General features: G+C 45.5%; 24 non-coding genes across 24 annotated transcripts; all 24 read left to right on the plus strand.

The window, feature by feature from the left end:
* The first annotated feature begins 715 nt into the window (after positions 1-715).
* On the plus strand, positions 716-805 carry trnar-ucu (transfer RNA arginine (anticodon UCU)). The gene is given in 2 exon segments: positions 716-752; positions 770-805. It is a non-coding gene; the product is annotated as a tRNA-Arg (tRNA).
* A 101-nt stretch (positions 806-906) lies between these two features.
* On the plus strand, positions 907-980 carry trnat-agu (transfer RNA threonine (anticodon AGU)). The gene has a single exon. It is a non-coding gene; the product is annotated as a tRNA-Thr (tRNA).
* Positions 981-1,429: 449 nt separating this feature from the next.
* trnat-ugu (transfer RNA threonine (anticodon UGU)) lies at positions 1,430-1,503 on the plus strand. The gene has a single exon. It is a non-coding gene; the product is annotated as a tRNA-Thr (tRNA).
* A 97-nt stretch (positions 1,504-1,600) lies between these two features.
* trnat-cgu (transfer RNA threonine (anticodon CGU)) lies at positions 1,601-1,674 on the plus strand. Its single transcript has one exon. It is a non-coding gene; the product is annotated as a tRNA-Thr (tRNA).
* A 1,853-nt stretch (positions 1,675-3,527) lies between these two features.
* trnat-ugu (transfer RNA threonine (anticodon UGU)) lies at positions 3,528-3,601 on the plus strand. The gene has a single exon. It is a non-coding gene; the product is annotated as a tRNA-Thr (tRNA).
* A 97-nt stretch (positions 3,602-3,698) lies between these two features.
* Positions 3,699-3,772, plus strand: trnat-cgu (transfer RNA threonine (anticodon CGU)). Its single transcript has one exon. It is a non-coding gene; the product is annotated as a tRNA-Thr (tRNA).
* A 1,123-nt stretch (positions 3,773-4,895) lies between these two features.
* trnar-ucu (transfer RNA arginine (anticodon UCU)) lies at positions 4,896-4,985 on the plus strand. The gene is given in 2 exon segments: positions 4,896-4,932; positions 4,950-4,985. It is a non-coding gene; the product is annotated as a tRNA-Arg (tRNA).
* Positions 4,986-5,086: 101 nt separating this feature from the next.
* On the plus strand, positions 5,087-5,160 carry trnat-agu (transfer RNA threonine (anticodon AGU)). The gene has a single exon. It is a non-coding gene; the product is annotated as a tRNA-Thr (tRNA).
* A 449-nt stretch (positions 5,161-5,609) lies between these two features.
* Positions 5,610-5,683, plus strand: trnat-ugu (transfer RNA threonine (anticodon UGU)). The gene has a single exon. It is a non-coding gene; the product is annotated as a tRNA-Thr (tRNA).
* A 97-nt stretch (positions 5,684-5,780) lies between these two features.
* On the plus strand, positions 5,781-5,854 carry trnat-cgu (transfer RNA threonine (anticodon CGU)). The gene has a single exon. It is a non-coding gene; the product is annotated as a tRNA-Thr (tRNA).
* Positions 5,855-7,185: 1,331 nt separating this feature from the next.
* Positions 7,186-7,259, plus strand: trnat-agu (transfer RNA threonine (anticodon AGU)). Its single transcript has one exon. It is a non-coding gene; the product is annotated as a tRNA-Thr (tRNA).
* Positions 7,260-7,707: 448 nt separating this feature from the next.
* On the plus strand, positions 7,708-7,781 carry trnat-ugu (transfer RNA threonine (anticodon UGU)). Its single transcript has one exon. It is a non-coding gene; the product is annotated as a tRNA-Thr (tRNA).
* A 1,103-nt stretch (positions 7,782-8,884) lies between these two features.
* Positions 8,885-8,974, plus strand: trnar-ucu (transfer RNA arginine (anticodon UCU)). Its single transcript is given in 2 exon segments — positions 8,885-8,921; positions 8,939-8,974. It is a non-coding gene; the product is annotated as a tRNA-Arg (tRNA).
* A 101-nt stretch (positions 8,975-9,075) lies between these two features.
* On the plus strand, positions 9,076-9,149 carry trnat-agu (transfer RNA threonine (anticodon AGU)). Its single transcript has one exon. It is a non-coding gene; the product is annotated as a tRNA-Thr (tRNA).
* Positions 9,150-9,598: 449 nt separating this feature from the next.
* On the plus strand, positions 9,599-9,672 carry trnat-ugu (transfer RNA threonine (anticodon UGU)). The gene has a single exon. It is a non-coding gene; the product is annotated as a tRNA-Thr (tRNA).
* A 97-nt stretch (positions 9,673-9,769) lies between these two features.
* On the plus strand, positions 9,770-9,843 carry trnat-cgu (transfer RNA threonine (anticodon CGU)). The gene has a single exon. It is a non-coding gene; the product is annotated as a tRNA-Thr (tRNA).
* Positions 9,844-10,983: 1,140 nt separating this feature from the next.
* On the plus strand, positions 10,984-11,073 carry trnar-ucu (transfer RNA arginine (anticodon UCU)). Its single transcript is given in 2 exon segments — positions 10,984-11,020; positions 11,038-11,073. It is a non-coding gene; the product is annotated as a tRNA-Arg (tRNA).
* A 101-nt stretch (positions 11,074-11,174) lies between these two features.
* Positions 11,175-11,248, plus strand: trnat-agu (transfer RNA threonine (anticodon AGU)). Its single transcript has one exon. It is a non-coding gene; the product is annotated as a tRNA-Thr (tRNA).
* Positions 11,249-11,697: 449 nt separating this feature from the next.
* On the plus strand, positions 11,698-11,771 carry trnat-ugu (transfer RNA threonine (anticodon UGU)). The gene has a single exon. It is a non-coding gene; the product is annotated as a tRNA-Thr (tRNA).
* Positions 11,772-11,868: 97 nt separating this feature from the next.
* On the plus strand, positions 11,869-11,942 carry trnat-cgu (transfer RNA threonine (anticodon CGU)). Its single transcript has one exon. It is a non-coding gene; the product is annotated as a tRNA-Thr (tRNA).
* A 1,140-nt stretch (positions 11,943-13,082) lies between these two features.
* Positions 13,083-13,172, plus strand: trnar-ucu (transfer RNA arginine (anticodon UCU)). Its single transcript is given in 2 exon segments — positions 13,083-13,119; positions 13,137-13,172. It is a non-coding gene; the product is annotated as a tRNA-Arg (tRNA).
* A 101-nt stretch (positions 13,173-13,273) lies between these two features.
* trnat-agu (transfer RNA threonine (anticodon AGU)) lies at positions 13,274-13,347 on the plus strand. Its single transcript has one exon. It is a non-coding gene; the product is annotated as a tRNA-Thr (tRNA).
* Positions 13,348-13,796: 449 nt separating this feature from the next.
* Positions 13,797-13,870, plus strand: trnat-ugu (transfer RNA threonine (anticodon UGU)). The gene has a single exon. It is a non-coding gene; the product is annotated as a tRNA-Thr (tRNA).
* A 97-nt stretch (positions 13,871-13,967) lies between these two features.
* On the plus strand, positions 13,968-14,041 carry trnat-cgu (transfer RNA threonine (anticodon CGU)). Its single transcript has one exon. It is a non-coding gene; the product is annotated as a tRNA-Thr (tRNA).
* Positions 14,042-14,249: the final 208 nt, after the last annotated feature.

The raw sequence follows: 14,249 nt of genomic DNA on the forward strand, positions 1-14,249 counted from the left end.
CAAATTGTTCAAACCCAGCCATTCCTTCTTTTCTGCGGCTCCGCTCTCCGGTTTACATGGAAGGCAGAAGGTTCCAGGAGAAAATATGACTGACATGTTGCCGTTTTGAATAGACTTGAAGCCATGTGACGTTAGGGTGCCCAGTAACAACTGGTCAAAGAGCCTATCTTGTCAACAGACTGTTCAAATCCACGCCATGCCTTTCTTTCAACGGCTGTGCTTTCCGATCTACATTAAAGGAAGGAGGTCTACAGGGAAATCCAACTTTCTTGTACTTGGCTTTATTCAAATAATGCTATGCAATTTTAGGATGCCCTGGCATAGCTGTGCAGTTATCCTGCCTTGTAAACAGATTGTTCAAATCCCGGGATTCCATCATTTCAGCGGCTGTTCCCTCTGGTCTACATGAAAGGCAGGAGGTCCCGTAGTAGGGAACATGAAAGACTTGTTTGCGTTTTCAAAAGATCCAAAGACTTGTGACGTTAGGTTTCACAGCATTAGCTGGTCAAAGCGCCTGTCCTTTAATCTGGAGGTCCTGAAATCGGATCCCAGAACTGCCTCCCATTTGACAATTGTGCTCACTGTCATATGTAAAGAGCAGGAGGTACAAATAGTGACTGTAACTCTTGGGCTTAAATATACAAAAGCTCATAATAATACTTTAAATCTGTCTTCCTCCAGGATTATGTGCAAAACATCAAGGGGCTTTGCTATTGGCTCTGTGGCGCAATGGATAGCGCATTGGACTTCTAGATTATGAAACGAAGCGATTCAAAGGTTGTGGGTTCGAGTCCCACCAGAGTCGTAGCCTTTTAGCTCTGATGGCCCTTCTTCACGGTTTTCTTCTCACATTGTTGTATCTGCTCATACTTTGACTGTCCGTTCCGCAAACCACTGGAGGAAGGTGGCGCCGTGGCTTAGTTGGTTAAAGTGCCTGTCTAGTAAACAGGAGATCCTGGGTTCGAATCCCAGCGGTGCCTTTAGCTTGTTGCCAGCTATGGTCTAATTCTGTGGCTCTTTCTCAGTTGATATGTGCTACGTCCCGATAATTCATGGTTGTTGCGACAGCTGTCTCTTTTTAGTGAAAAGACCTAGACCAGTGTTTCCCAATCCTGGTCCTCGGGCACCCCCTCCCAGAAAGTTTTAGATGTCTCCTTATTTAAAACACCTGATTCGACTCATCAGCCTCCTTCCAAAATGGTAAACATGTGTCCCTAACAAGCTGATGAGTTAATTCAGGTGTGTTAAATAAGGAGACATCTAAAACTTTCTGGGAGGGGGTGCCCGAGGACCAGGGTTGGGAAACACTGACCTAGACGATGGGCAAAACTTTCCAGAAAACTTGCAAATGGACCATTCCAGTTTTTTGAAACTCTTTAGCCTAAAGCCTTCATTGATAAGACTTGACTCCGTCAGCTTGTCCTGTGAGGGCGCCATGGCTTAGCTGGTCAAAGCGCCTGTCTTGTAAACAGGAGATCCTGGGTTCAAATCCCAGTGGTGCCTTCTGTAAGTGGTCGTGGTCTCTTACCCCCACTCAGTCGTTTTCTTTGTCAGATTGTTGTATCTCTTCACACTGTGACTCACCCTCTCACATAGCGTAGGCGCTGTGGCTTAGTTGGTTAAAGCGCCTGTCTCGTAAACAGGAGGTCCTGGGTTCGAATCCCAGCGGTGCCTTTAGTCTGTGGCCAGCTAAGTGCTGTCTTTGACGGATGAAGTGCAACCCCCTTGATAATTCAAGGTTCTTATGAGAGCTCTCGTAACGTTCTGATAGTTTTGCTAAATGACCAATCCAATTCATGGACACTCATAAGCCTTCACTGATAGGACTTAATTCCTTAAGCAAACCCTGTTAGGGCACTATGGCTTGTGCCTGGCTTTAGGCTCAAGGGTGCCCATGGCCATAGCACCTGCCTTGTGGAGAAAAGGTTCTGGGTTCAAATCCCAGTGGTACCTTCCATCAATAATTGTAGGCTTTGGGCTTAATTAAAGGCGGAAGGGTCTACGGTTATATTTGTGTTTCTTATACCTGTCTATATTAAAAGATAGTTTGAAAATTTTAGGATGCCCTGACGTAGGTGTAAATGTCCATGTCTTGTCAACAAATTGTTCAAACCCAGCCATTCCTTCTTTTCTGCGGCTCCGCTCTCCGGTTTACATGGAAGGCAGAAGGTTCCAGGAGAAAATATGACTGACATGTTGCCGTTTTGAATAGACTTGAAGCCATGTGACGTTAGGGTGCCCAGTAACAACTGGTCAAAGAGCCTATCTTGTCAACAGACTGTTCAAATCCACGCCATGCCTTTCTTTCAACGGCTGTGCTTTCCGATCTACATTAAAGGAAGGAGGTCTACAGGGAAATCCAACTTTCTTGTACTTGGCTTTATTCAAATAATGCTATGCAATTTTAGGATGCCCTGGCATAGCTGTGCAGTTATCATGTCTTGTAAACAGATTGTTCAAATCCCGGGATTCCATCATTTCAGCGGCTGTTCTCTCTGGCCTACATGAAAGGCAGGAGGTCCCGTAGTAGGGAACATGAAAGACTTGTTTGCGTTTTCAAAAGATCCAAAGACTTGTGACGTTAGGTTTCACAGCATTAGTTGGTCAAAGCGCCTGTCCTTTAATCTGGAGGTCCTGAAATCGGATCCCAGAACTGCCTCCCATTTGACAATTGTGCTCACTGTCATATGTAAAGAGCAGGAGGTACAAATAGTGACTGTAACTCTTGGGCTTAAATATACAAAAGCTCATAATAATACTTTAAATCTGTCTTCCTCCAGGATTATGTGCAAAACATTAAGGGGCTTTGCTATTGGCTCTGTGGCGCAATGGATAGCGCATTGGACTTCTAGATTATGAAACAAAGCGATTCAAAGGTTGTAGGTTCGAGCCCCACCAGAGTCGTAGCCTTTTAGCTCTGATGGCCCTTCTTCACGGTTTTCTTCTCACATTGTTGTATCTGCTCATACTTTGACTGTCCGTTCCGCAAGCCACTGGAGGAAGGTGGCGCCGTGGCTTAGTTGGTTAAAGTGCCTTTCTAGTAAACAGGAGATCCTGGGTTCGAATCCCAGCGGTGCCTTTAGCTTGTTGCCAGCTATGGTCTAATTCTGTGGCTCTTTCTCAGTTGATATGTGCTACGTCCCGATAATTCATGGTTGTTGCGACAGCTGTCTCTTTTTAGTGAAAAGACCTAGCCAGTGTTTCCCAATCCTGGTCCTCGGGCACCCCCTCCCAGAAAGTTTTAGATGTCTCCTTATTTAAAACACCTGATTCGACTCATCAGCCTCCTTCCAAAATGGTAAACATGTGTCCCTAACAAGCTGATGAGTTAATTCAGGTGTGTTAAATAAGGAGACATCTAAAACTTTCTGGGAGGGGGTGCCCGAGGACCAGGGTTGGGAAACACTGACCTAGACGATGGGCAAAACTTTCCAGAAAACTTGCAAATGGACCATTCCAGTTTTTTGAAACTCTTTAGCCTAAAGCCTTCATTGATAAGACTTGACTCCGTCAGCTTGTCCTGTGAGGGCGCCATGGCTTAGCTGGTCAAAGTGCCTGTCTTGTAAACAGGAGATCCTGGGTTCAAATCCCAGTGGTGCCTTCTGTAAGTGGTCGTGGTCTCTTACCCCCACTCAGTTGTTTTCTTTGTCAGATTGTTGTATCTCTTCACACTGTGACTCACCCTCTCACATAGCGTAGGCGCTGTGGCTTAGTTGGTTAAAGCGCCTGTCTCGTAAACAGGAGGTCCTGGGTTCGAATCCCAGCGGTGCCTTTAGTCTGTGGCCAGCTAAGTGCTGTCTTTGACGGATGAAGTGCAACCCCCTTGATAATTCAAGGTTCTTATGAGAGCTCTCGTAACGTTCTGATAGTTTTGCTAAATGACCAATCCAATTCATGGACACTCATAAGCCTTCACTGATAGGACTTAATTCCTGAAGCAAACCCTGTTAGGGCACTATGGCTTGTGCCTGGCTTTAGGCTCTAGGGTGCCCATGGCCATAGCACCTGCCTTGTTTAGAAAAGGTTCTGGGTTCAAATCCCAGTGGTACCTTCCATCAATAATTGTAGGCTTTGGGCTTAATTAAAGGCGGAAGGGTCTACGGTTATATTTGTGTTTCTTATACCTGTCTATATTAAAAGATAGTTTGAAAATTTTAGGATGCCCTGACGTAGGTGTAAATGTCCATGTCTTGTCAACAAATTGTTCAAACCCAGCCATTCCTTCTTTTCTGCGGCTCCGCTCTCCGGTTTACATGGAAGGCAGAAGGTTCCAGGAGAAAATATGACTGACATGTTGCCGTTTTGAATAGACTTGAAGCCATGTGACGTTAGGGTGCCCAGTAACAACTGGTCAAAGAGCCTATCTTGTCAACAGACTGTTCAAATCCACGCCATGCCTTTCTTTCAACGGCTGTGCTTTCCGATCTACATTAAAGGAAGGAGGTCTACAGGGAAATCCAACTTTCTTGTACTTGGCTTTATTCAAATAATGCTATGCAATTTTAGGATGCCCTGGCATAGCTGTGCAGTTATCATGTCTTGTAAACAGATTCCATCATTTCAGCGGCTGTTCTCTCTGGTCTACATGAAAGGCAGGAGGTCCCGTAGTAGGGAACATGAAAGACTTGTTTGCGTTTTCAAAAGATCCAAAGACTTGTGACGTTAGGTTTCACAGCATTAGCTGGTCAAAGCGCCTGTCCTTTAATCTGGGGGTCCTGAAATCGGATCCCAGAACTGCCTCCCATTTGACAATTGTGCTCACTGTCATATGTAAAGAGCAGGAGGTACAAATAGTGACTGTAACTCTTGGGCTTAAATATACAAAAGCTCATAATAATACTTTAAATCTGTCTTCCTCCAGGATTATGTGCAAAACATCAAGGGGCTTTGCTATTGGCTCTGTGGCGCAATGGATAGCGCATTGGACTTCTAGATTATGAAACGAAGCGATTCAAAGGTTGTGGGTTCGAGTCCCACCAGAGTCGTAGCCTTTTAGCTCTGATGGCCCTTCTTCACGGTTTTCTTCTCACATTGTTGTATCTGCTCATACTTTGACTGTCCGTTCCGCAAGCCACTGGAGGAAGGTGGCGCCGTGGCTTAGTTGGTTAAAGTGCCTGTCTAGTAAACAGGAGATCCTGGGTTCGAATCCCAGCGGTGCCTTTAGCTTGTTGCCAGCTATGGTCTAATTCTGTGGCTCTTTCTCAGTTGATATGTGCTACGTCCCGATAATTCATGGTTGTTGCGACAGCTGTCTCTTTTTAGTGAAAAGACCTAGACCAGTGTTTCCCAATCCTGGTCCTCGGGCACCCCCTCCCAGAAAGTTTTAGATGTCTCCTTATTTAAAACACCTGATTCGACTCATCAGCCTCCTTCCAAAATGGTAAACATGTGTCCCTAACAAGCTGATGAGTTAATTCAGGTGTGTTAAATAAGGAGACATCTAAAACTTTCTGGGAGGGGGTGCCCGAGGACCAGGGTTGGGAAACACTGACCTAGACGATGGGCAAAACTTTCCAGAAAACTTGCAAATGGACCATTCCAGTTTTTTGAAACTCTTTAGCCTAAAGCCTTCATTGATAAGACTTGACTCCGTCAGCTTGTCCTGTGAGGGCGCCGTGGCTTAGCTGGTCAAAGCGCCTGTCTTGTAAACAGGAGATCCTGGGTTCAAATCCCAGTGGTGCCTTCTGTAAGTGGTCGTGGTCTCTTACCCCCACTCAGTCGTTTTCTTTGTCAGATTGTTGTATCTCTTCACACTGTGACTCACCCTCTCACATAGCGTAGGCGCTGTGGCTTAGTTGGTTAAAGCGCCTGTCTCGTAAACAGGAGGTCCTGGGTTCGAATCCCAGCGGTGCCTTTAGTTTGTGGCCAGCTAAGTGCTGTCTTTGACGGATGAAGTGCAACCCCCTTGATAATTCAAGGTTCTTATGAGAGCTCTCGTAACGTTCTGATAGTTTTGCTAAATGACCAATCCAATTCATGGACACTCATAAGCCTTCACTGATAGGACTTAATTCCTTAAGCAAACCCTGTTAGGGCACTATGGCTTGTGCCTGGCTTTAGGCTCAAGGGTGCCCATGGCCATAGCACCTGCCTTGTGGAGAAAAGGTTCTGGGTTCAAATCCCAGTGGTACCTTCCATCAATAATTGTAGGCTTTTGGCTTAATTAAAGGCGGAAGGGTCTACGGTTATATTTGTGTTTCTTATACCTGTCTATATTAAAAGATAGTTTGAAAATTTTAGGATGCCCTGACGTAGGTGTAAATGTCCATGTCTTGTCAACAAATTGTTCAAACCCAGCCATTCCTTCTTTTCTGCGGCTCCGCTCTCCGGTTTACATGGAAGGCAGAAGGTTCCAGGAGAAAATATGACTGACATGTTGCCGTTTTGAATAGACTTGAAGCCATGTGACGTTAGGGTGCCCAGTAACAACTGGTCAAAGAGCCTATCTTGTCAACAGACTGTTCAAATCCACGCCATGCCTTTCTTTCAACGGCTGTGCTTTCCGATCTACATTAAAGGAAGGAGGTCTACAGGGAAATCCAACTTTCTTGTACTTGGCTTTATTCAAATAATGCTATGCAATTTTAGGATGCCCTGGCATAGCTGTGCAGTTATCATGTCTTGTAAACAGATTGTTCAAATCCCGGGATTCCATCATTTCAGCGGCTGTTCTCTCTGGTCTACATGAAAGGCAGGAGGTCCCGTAGTAGGGAACATGAAAGACTTGTTTGCGTTTTCAAAAGATCCAAAGACTTGTGACGTTAGGTTTCACAGCATTAGCTGGTCAAAGCGCCTGTCCTTTAATCTGGAGGTCCTGAAATCGGATCCCAGAACTGCCTCCCATTTGACAATTGTGCTCACTGTCATATGTAAAGAGCAGGAGGTACAAATAGTGACTGTAACTCTTGGGCTTAAATATACAAAAGCTCATAATAATACTTTAAATCTGTCTTCCTCCAGGATTATGTGCAAAACATCAAGGGGCTTTGCTATTGGCTCTGTGGCGCAATGGATAGCGCATTGGACTTCTAGATTATGAAACGAAGCGATTCAAAGGTTGTAGGTTCGAGCCCCACCAGAGTCGTAGCCTTTTAGCTCTGATGGCCCTTCTTCACGGTTTTCTTCTCACATTGTTGTATCTGCTCATACTTTGACTGTCCGTTCCGCAAGCCACTGGAGGAAGGTGGCGCCGTGGCTTAGTTGGTTAAAGTGCCTGTCTAGTAAACAGGAGATCCTGGGTTCGAATCCCAGCGGTGCCTTTAGCTTGTTGCCAGCTATGGTCTAATTCTGTGGCTCTTTCTCAGTTGATATGTGCTACGTCCCGATAATTCATGGTTGTTGCGACAGCTGTCTCTTTTTAGTGAAAAGACCTAGCCAGTGTTTCCCAATCCTGGTCCTCGGGCACCCCCTCCCAGAAAGTTTTAGATGTCTCCTTATTTAAAACACCTGATTCGACTCATCAGCCTCCTTCCAAAATGGTAAACATGTGTCCCTAACAAGCTGATGAGTTAATTCAGGTGTGTTAAATAAGGAGACATCTAAAACTTTCTGGGAGGGGGTGCCCGAGGACCAGGGTTGGGAAACACTGACCTAGACGATGGGCAAAACTTTCCAGAAAACTTGCAAATGGACCATTCCAGTTTTTTGAAACTCTTTAGCCTAAAGCCTTTATTGATAAGACTTGACTCCGTCAGCTTGTCCTGTGAGGGCGCCATGGCTTAGCTGGTCAAAGCGCCTGTCTTGTAAACAGGAGATCCTGGGTTCAAATCCCAGTGGTGCCTTTAGCTTGTTGCCAGCTATGGTCTAATTCTGTGGCTCTTTCTCAGTTGATATGTGCTACGTCCCGATAATTCATGGTTGTTGCGACAGCTGTCTCTTTTTAGTGAAAAGACCTAGCCAGTGTTTCCCAATCCTGGTCCTCGGGCACCCCCTCCCAGAAAGTTTTAGATGTCTCCTTATTTAAAACACCTGATTCGACTCATCAGCCTCCTTCCAAAATGGTAAACATGTGTCCCTAACAAGCTGATGAGTTAATTCAGGTGTGTTAAATAAGGAGACATCTAAAACTTTCTGGGAGGGGGTGCCCGAGGACCAGGGTTGGGAAACACTGACCTAGACGATGGGCAAAACTTTCCAGAAAACTTGCAAATGGACCATTCCAGTTTTTTGAAACTCTTTAGCCTAAAGCCTTCATTGATACGACTTGACTCCGCTCTCCGGTTTACATGGAAGGCAGAAGGTTCCAGGAGAAAATATGACTGACATGTTGCCGTTTTGAATAGACTTGAAGCCATGTGACGTTAGGGTGCCCAGTAACAACTGGTCAAAGAGCCTATCTTGTCAACAGACTGTTCAAATCCACGCCATGCCTTTCTTTCACCGGCTGTGCTTTCCGATCTACATTAAAGGAAGGAGGTCTACAGGGAAATCCAACTTTCTTGTACTTGGCTTTATTCAAATAATGCTATGCAATTTTAGGATGCCCTGGCATAGCTGTGCAGTTATCATGTCTTGTAAACAGATTGTTCAAATCCCGGGATTCCATCATTTCAGCGGCTGTTCTCTCTGGTCTACATGAAAGGCAGGAGGTCCCGTAGTAGGGAACATGAAAGACTTGTTTGCGTTTTCAAAAGATCCAAAGACTTGTGACGTTAGGTTTCACAGCATTAGCTGGTCAAAGCGCCTGTCCTTTAATCTGGAGGTCCTGAAATCGGATCCCAGAACTGCCTCCCATTTGACAATTGTGCTCACTGTCATATGTAAAGAGCAGGAGGTACAAATAGTGACTGTAACTCTTGGGCTTAAATATACAAAAGCTCATAATAATACTTTAAATCTGTCTTCCTCCAGGATTATGTGCAAAACATCAAGGGGCTTTGCTATTGGCTCTGTGGCGCAATGGATAGCGCATTGGACTTCTAGATTATGAAACGAAGCGATTCAAAGGTTGTGGGTTTGAGTCCCACCAGAGTCGTAGCCTTTTAGCTCTGATGGCCCTTCTTCACGGTTTTCTTCTCACATTGTTGTATCTGCTCATACTTTGACTGTCCGTTCCGCAAGCCACTGGAGGAAGGTGGCGCCGTGGCTTAGTTGGTTAAAGTGCCTGTCTAGTAAACAGGAGATCCTGGGTTCGAATCCCAGCGGTGCCTTTAGCTTGTTGCCAGCTATGGTCTAATTCTGTGGCTCTTTCTCAGTTGATATGTGCTACGTCCCGATAATTCATGGTTGTTGCGACAGCTGTCAGTTTTTAGTGAAAAGACCTAGCCAGTGTTTCCCAATCCTGGTCCTCGGGCACCCCCTCCCAGAAAGTTTTAGATGTCTCCTTATTTAAAACACCTGATTCGACTCATCAGCCTCCTTCCAAAATGGTAAACATGTGTCCCTAACAAGCTGATGAGTTAATTCAGGTGTGTTAAATAAGGAGACCATCTAAAAATTTCTGGGAGGGGGTGCCCGAGGACCAGGGTTGGGAAACACTGACCTAGACGATGGGCAAAACTTTCCAGAAAACTTGCAAATGGACCATTCCAGTTTTTTGAAACTCTTTAGCCTAAAGCCTTCATTGATAAGACTTGACTCCGTCAGCTTGTCCTGTGAGGGCGCCATGGCTTAGCTGGTCAAAGCGCCTGTCTTGTAAACAGGAGATCCTGGGTTCAATGCCCAGTGGTGCCTTCTATAAGTGGTCGTGGTCTCTTACCCCCACTCAGTCGTTTTCTTTGTCAGATTGTTGTATCTCTTCACACTGTGACTCACCCTCTCAAATAGCGTAGGCGCTGTGGCTTAGTTGGTTAAAGCGCCTGTCTCGTAAACAGGAGGTCCTGGGTTCGAATCCCAGCGGTGCCTTTAGTCTGTGGCCAGCTAAGTGCTGTCTTTGACGGATGAAGTGCAACCCCCTTGATAATTCAAGGTTCTTATGAGAGCTCTCGTAACGTTCTGATAGTTTTGCTAAATGACCAATCCAATTCATGTAACCTCATAAGCCTTCACTGATAGGACTTAATTCCTTAAGCAAACCCTGTTAGGGCACTATGGCTTGTGCCTGGCTTTAGGCTCAAGGGTGCCCATGGCCATAGCACCTGCCTTGTGGAGAAAAGGTTCTGGGTTCAAATCTCAGTGGTACCTTCCATCAATAATTGTAGGCTTTGGGCTTAATTAAAGGCGGAAGGGTCTACGGTTATATTTGTGTTTCTTATACCTGTCTATATTAAAAGATAGTTTGAAAATTTTAGGATGCCCTGACGTAGGTGTAAATGTCCATGTCTTGTCAACAAATTGTTCAAACCCAGCCATTCCTTCTTTTCTGCGGCTCCGCTCTCCGGTTTACATGGAAGGCAGAAGGTTCCAGGAGAAAATATGACTGACATGTTGCCGTTTTGAATAGACTTGAAGCCATGTGACGTTAGGGTGCCCAGTAACAACTGGTCAAAGAGCCTATCTTGTCAACAGACTGTTCAAATCCACGCCATGCCTTTCTTTCAACGGCTGTGCTTTCCGATCTACATTAAAGGAAGGAGGTCTACAGGGAAATCCAACTTTCTTGTACTTGGCTTTATTCAAATAATGCTATGCAATTTTAGGATGCCCTGGCATAGCTGTGCAGTTATCATGTCTTGTAAACAGATTGTTCAAATCCCGGGATTCCATCATTTCAGCGGCTGTTCTCTCTGGTCTACATGAAAGGCAGGAGGTCCCGTAGTAGGGAACATGAAAGACTTGTTTGCGTTTTCAAAAGATCCAAAGACTTGTGACGTTAGGTTTCACAGCATTAGCTGGTCAAAGCGCCTGTCCTTTAATCTGGAGGTCCTGAAATCGGATCCCAGAACTGCCTCCCATTTGACAATTGTGCTCACTGTCATATGTAAAGAGCAGGAGGTACAAATAGTGACTGTAACTCTTGGGCTTAAATATACAAAAGCTCATAATAATACTTTAAATCTGTCTTCCTCCAGGATTATGTGCAAAACATCAAGGGGCTTTGCTATTGGCTCTGTGGCGCAATGGATAGCGCATTGGACTTCTAGATTATGAAACGAAGCGATTCAAAGGTTGTGGGTTCGAGTCCCACCAGAGTCGTAGCCTTTTAGCTCTGATGGCCCTTCTTCACGGTTTTCTTCTCACATTGTTGTATCTGCTCATACTTTGACTGTCCGTTCCGCAAGCCACTGGAGGAAGGTGGCGCCGTGGCTTAGTTGGTTAAAGTGCCTGTCTAGTAAACAGGAGATCCTGGGTTCGAATCCCAGCGGTGCCTTTAGCTTGTTGCCAGCTATGGTCTAATTCTGTGGCTCTTTCTCAGTTGATATGTGCTACGTCCCGATAATTCATGGTTGTTGCGACAGCTGTCTCTTTTTAGTGAAAAGACCTAGACCAGTGTTTCCCAGTCCTGGTCCTCGGGCGCCCCCTCCCGGAGAGTTTTGGATGTCTCCTTGTTTAAAACACCTGATTCGACTCATCAGCCTCCTTCCAAAATGGTAAACATGTGTCCCTAACAAGCTGATGAGTTAATTCAGGTGTGTTAAATAAGGAGACATCTAAAACTTTCTGGGAGGGGGTGCCCGAGGACCAGGGTTGGGAAACACTGACCTAGACGATGGGCAACACTTTCCAGAAAACTTGCAAATGGACCATTCCAGTTTTTTGAAACTCTTTAGCCTAAAGCCTTCATTGATAAGACTTGACTCCGTCAGCTTGTCCTGTGAGGGCGCCATGGCTTAGCTGGTCAAAGCGCCTGTCTTGTAAACAGGAGATCCTGGGTTCAAATCCCAGTGGTGCCTTCTGTAAGTGGTCGTGGTCTCTTACCCCCACTCAGTCGTTTTCTTTGTCAGATTGTTGTATCTCTTCACACTGTGACTCACCCTCTCACATAGCGTAGGCGCTGTGGCTTAGTTGGTTAAAGCGCCTGTCTCGTAAACAGGAGGTCCTGGGTTTGAATCCCAGCGGTGCCTTTAGTCTGTGGCCAGCTAAGTGCTGTCTTTGACGGATGAAGTGCAACCCCCTTGATAATTCAAGGTTCTTATGAGAGCTCTCGTAACGTTCTGATAGTTTTGCTAAATGACCAATCCAATTCATGGACACTCATAAGCCTTCACTGATAGGACTTAATTCCTTAAGCAAACCCTGTTAGGGCACTATGGCTTGTGCCTGGCTTTAGGCTCAAGGGTGCCCATGGCCATAGCACCTGCCTTGTGGAGAAAAGGTTCTGGGTTCAAATCCCAGTGGTACCTTCCATCAATAATTGTAGGCTTTGGGCTTAATTAAAGGCGGAAGGGTCTACGGTTATATTTGTGTTTCTTATACCTGTCTATATTAAAAGATAGTTTGAAAATTTTAGGATGCCCTGACGTAGGTGTAAATGTCCATGTCTTGTCAACAAATTGTTCAAACCCAGCCATTCTTTCTTTTCTGCGGCTCCGCTCTCCGGTTTACATGGAAGGCAGAAGGTTCCAGGAGAAAATATGACTGACATGTTGCCGTTTTGAATAGACTTGAAGCCATGTGACGTTAGGGTGCCCAGTAACAACTGGTCAAAGAGCCTATCTTGTCAACAGACTGTTCAAATCCACGCCATGCCTTTCTTTCACCGGCTGTGCTTTCCGATCTACATTAAAGGAAGGAGGTCTACAGGGAAATCCAACTTTCTTGTACTTGGCTTTATTCAAATAATGCTATGCAATTTTAGGATGCCCTGGCATAGCTGTGCAGTTATCATGTCTTGTAAACAGATTGTTCAAATCCCGGGATTCCATCATTTCAGCGGCTGTTCTCTCTGGTCTACATGAAAGGCAGGAGGTCCCGTAGTAGGGAACATGAAAGACTTGTTTGCGTTTTCAAAAGATCCAAAGACTTGTGACGTTAGGTTTCACAGCATTAGCTGGTCAAAGCGCCTGTCCTTTAATCTGGAGGTCCTGAAATCAGATCCCAGATCTGCCTCCCATTTGACAATTGTGCTCACTGTCATATGTAAAGAGCAGGAGGTACAAATAGTGACTGTAACTCTTGGGCTTAAATATACAAAAGCTCATAATAATACTTTAAATCTGTCTTCCTCCAGGATTATGTGCAAAACATCAAGGGGCTTTGCTATTGGCTCTGTGGCGCAATGGATAGCGCATTGGACTTCTAGATTATGAAACGAAGCGATTCAAAGGTTGTGGGTTTGAGTCCCACCAGAGTCGTAGCCTTTTAGCTCTGATGGCCCTTCTTCACGGTTTTCTTCTCACATTGTTGTATCTGCTCATACTTTGACTGTCCGTTCCGCAAGCCACTGGAGGAAGGTGGCGCCGTGGCTTAGTTGGTTAAAGTGCCTGTCTAGTAAACAGGAGATCCTGGGTTCGAATCCCAGCGGTGCCTTTAGCTTGTTGCCAGCTATGGTCTAATTCTGTGGCTCTTTCTCAGTTGATATGTGCTATGTCCCGATAATTCATGGTTGTTGCGACAGCTGTCACTTTTTAGTGAAAAGACCTAGCCAGTGTTTCCCAATCCTGGTCCTCGGGCACCCCCTCCCAGAAAGTTTTAGATGTCTCCTTATTTAAAACACCTGATTCGACTCATCAGCCTCCTTCCAAAATGGTAAACATGTGTCCCTAACAAGCTGATGAGTTAATTCAGGTGTGTTAAATAAGGAGACCATCTAAAAATTTCTGGGAGGGGGTGCCCGAGGACCAGGGTTGGGAAACACTGACCTAGACGATGGGCAAAACTTTCCAGAAAACTTGCAAATGGACCATTCCAGTTTTTTGAAACTCTTTAGCCTAAAGCCTTCATTGATAAGACTTGACTCCGTCAGCTTGTCCTGTGAGGGCGCCATGGCTTAGCTGGTCAAAGCGCCTGTCTTGTAAACAGGAGATCCTGGGTTCAAATCCCAGTGGTGCCTTCTGTAAGTGGTCGTGGTCTCTTACCCCCACTCAGTCGTTTTCTTTGTCAGATTGTTGTATCTCTTCACACTGTGACTCACCCTCTCAAATAGCGTAGGCGCTGTGGCTTAGTTGGTTAAAGCGCCTGTCTCGTAAACAGGAGGTCCTGGGTTCGAATCCCAGCGGTGCCTTTAGTCTGTGGCCAGCTAAGTGCTGTCTTTGACGGATGAAGTGCAACCCCCTTGATAATTCAAGGTTCTTATGAGAGCTCTCGTAACGTTCTGATAGTTTTGCTAAATGACCAATCCAATTCATGGACACTCATAAGCCTTCACTGATAGGACTTAATTCCTTAAGCAAACCCTGTTAGGGCACTATGGCTTGTGCCTGGCTTTAGGC

This window comes from Misgurnus anguillicaudatus, chromosome 9 (genome assembly GCF_027580225.2).
Source record: "Misgurnus anguillicaudatus chromosome 9, ASM2758022v2, whole genome shotgun sequence".
NCBI lineage: Eukaryota > Metazoa > Chordata > Actinopteri > Cypriniformes > Cobitidae > Misgurnus > Misgurnus anguillicaudatus.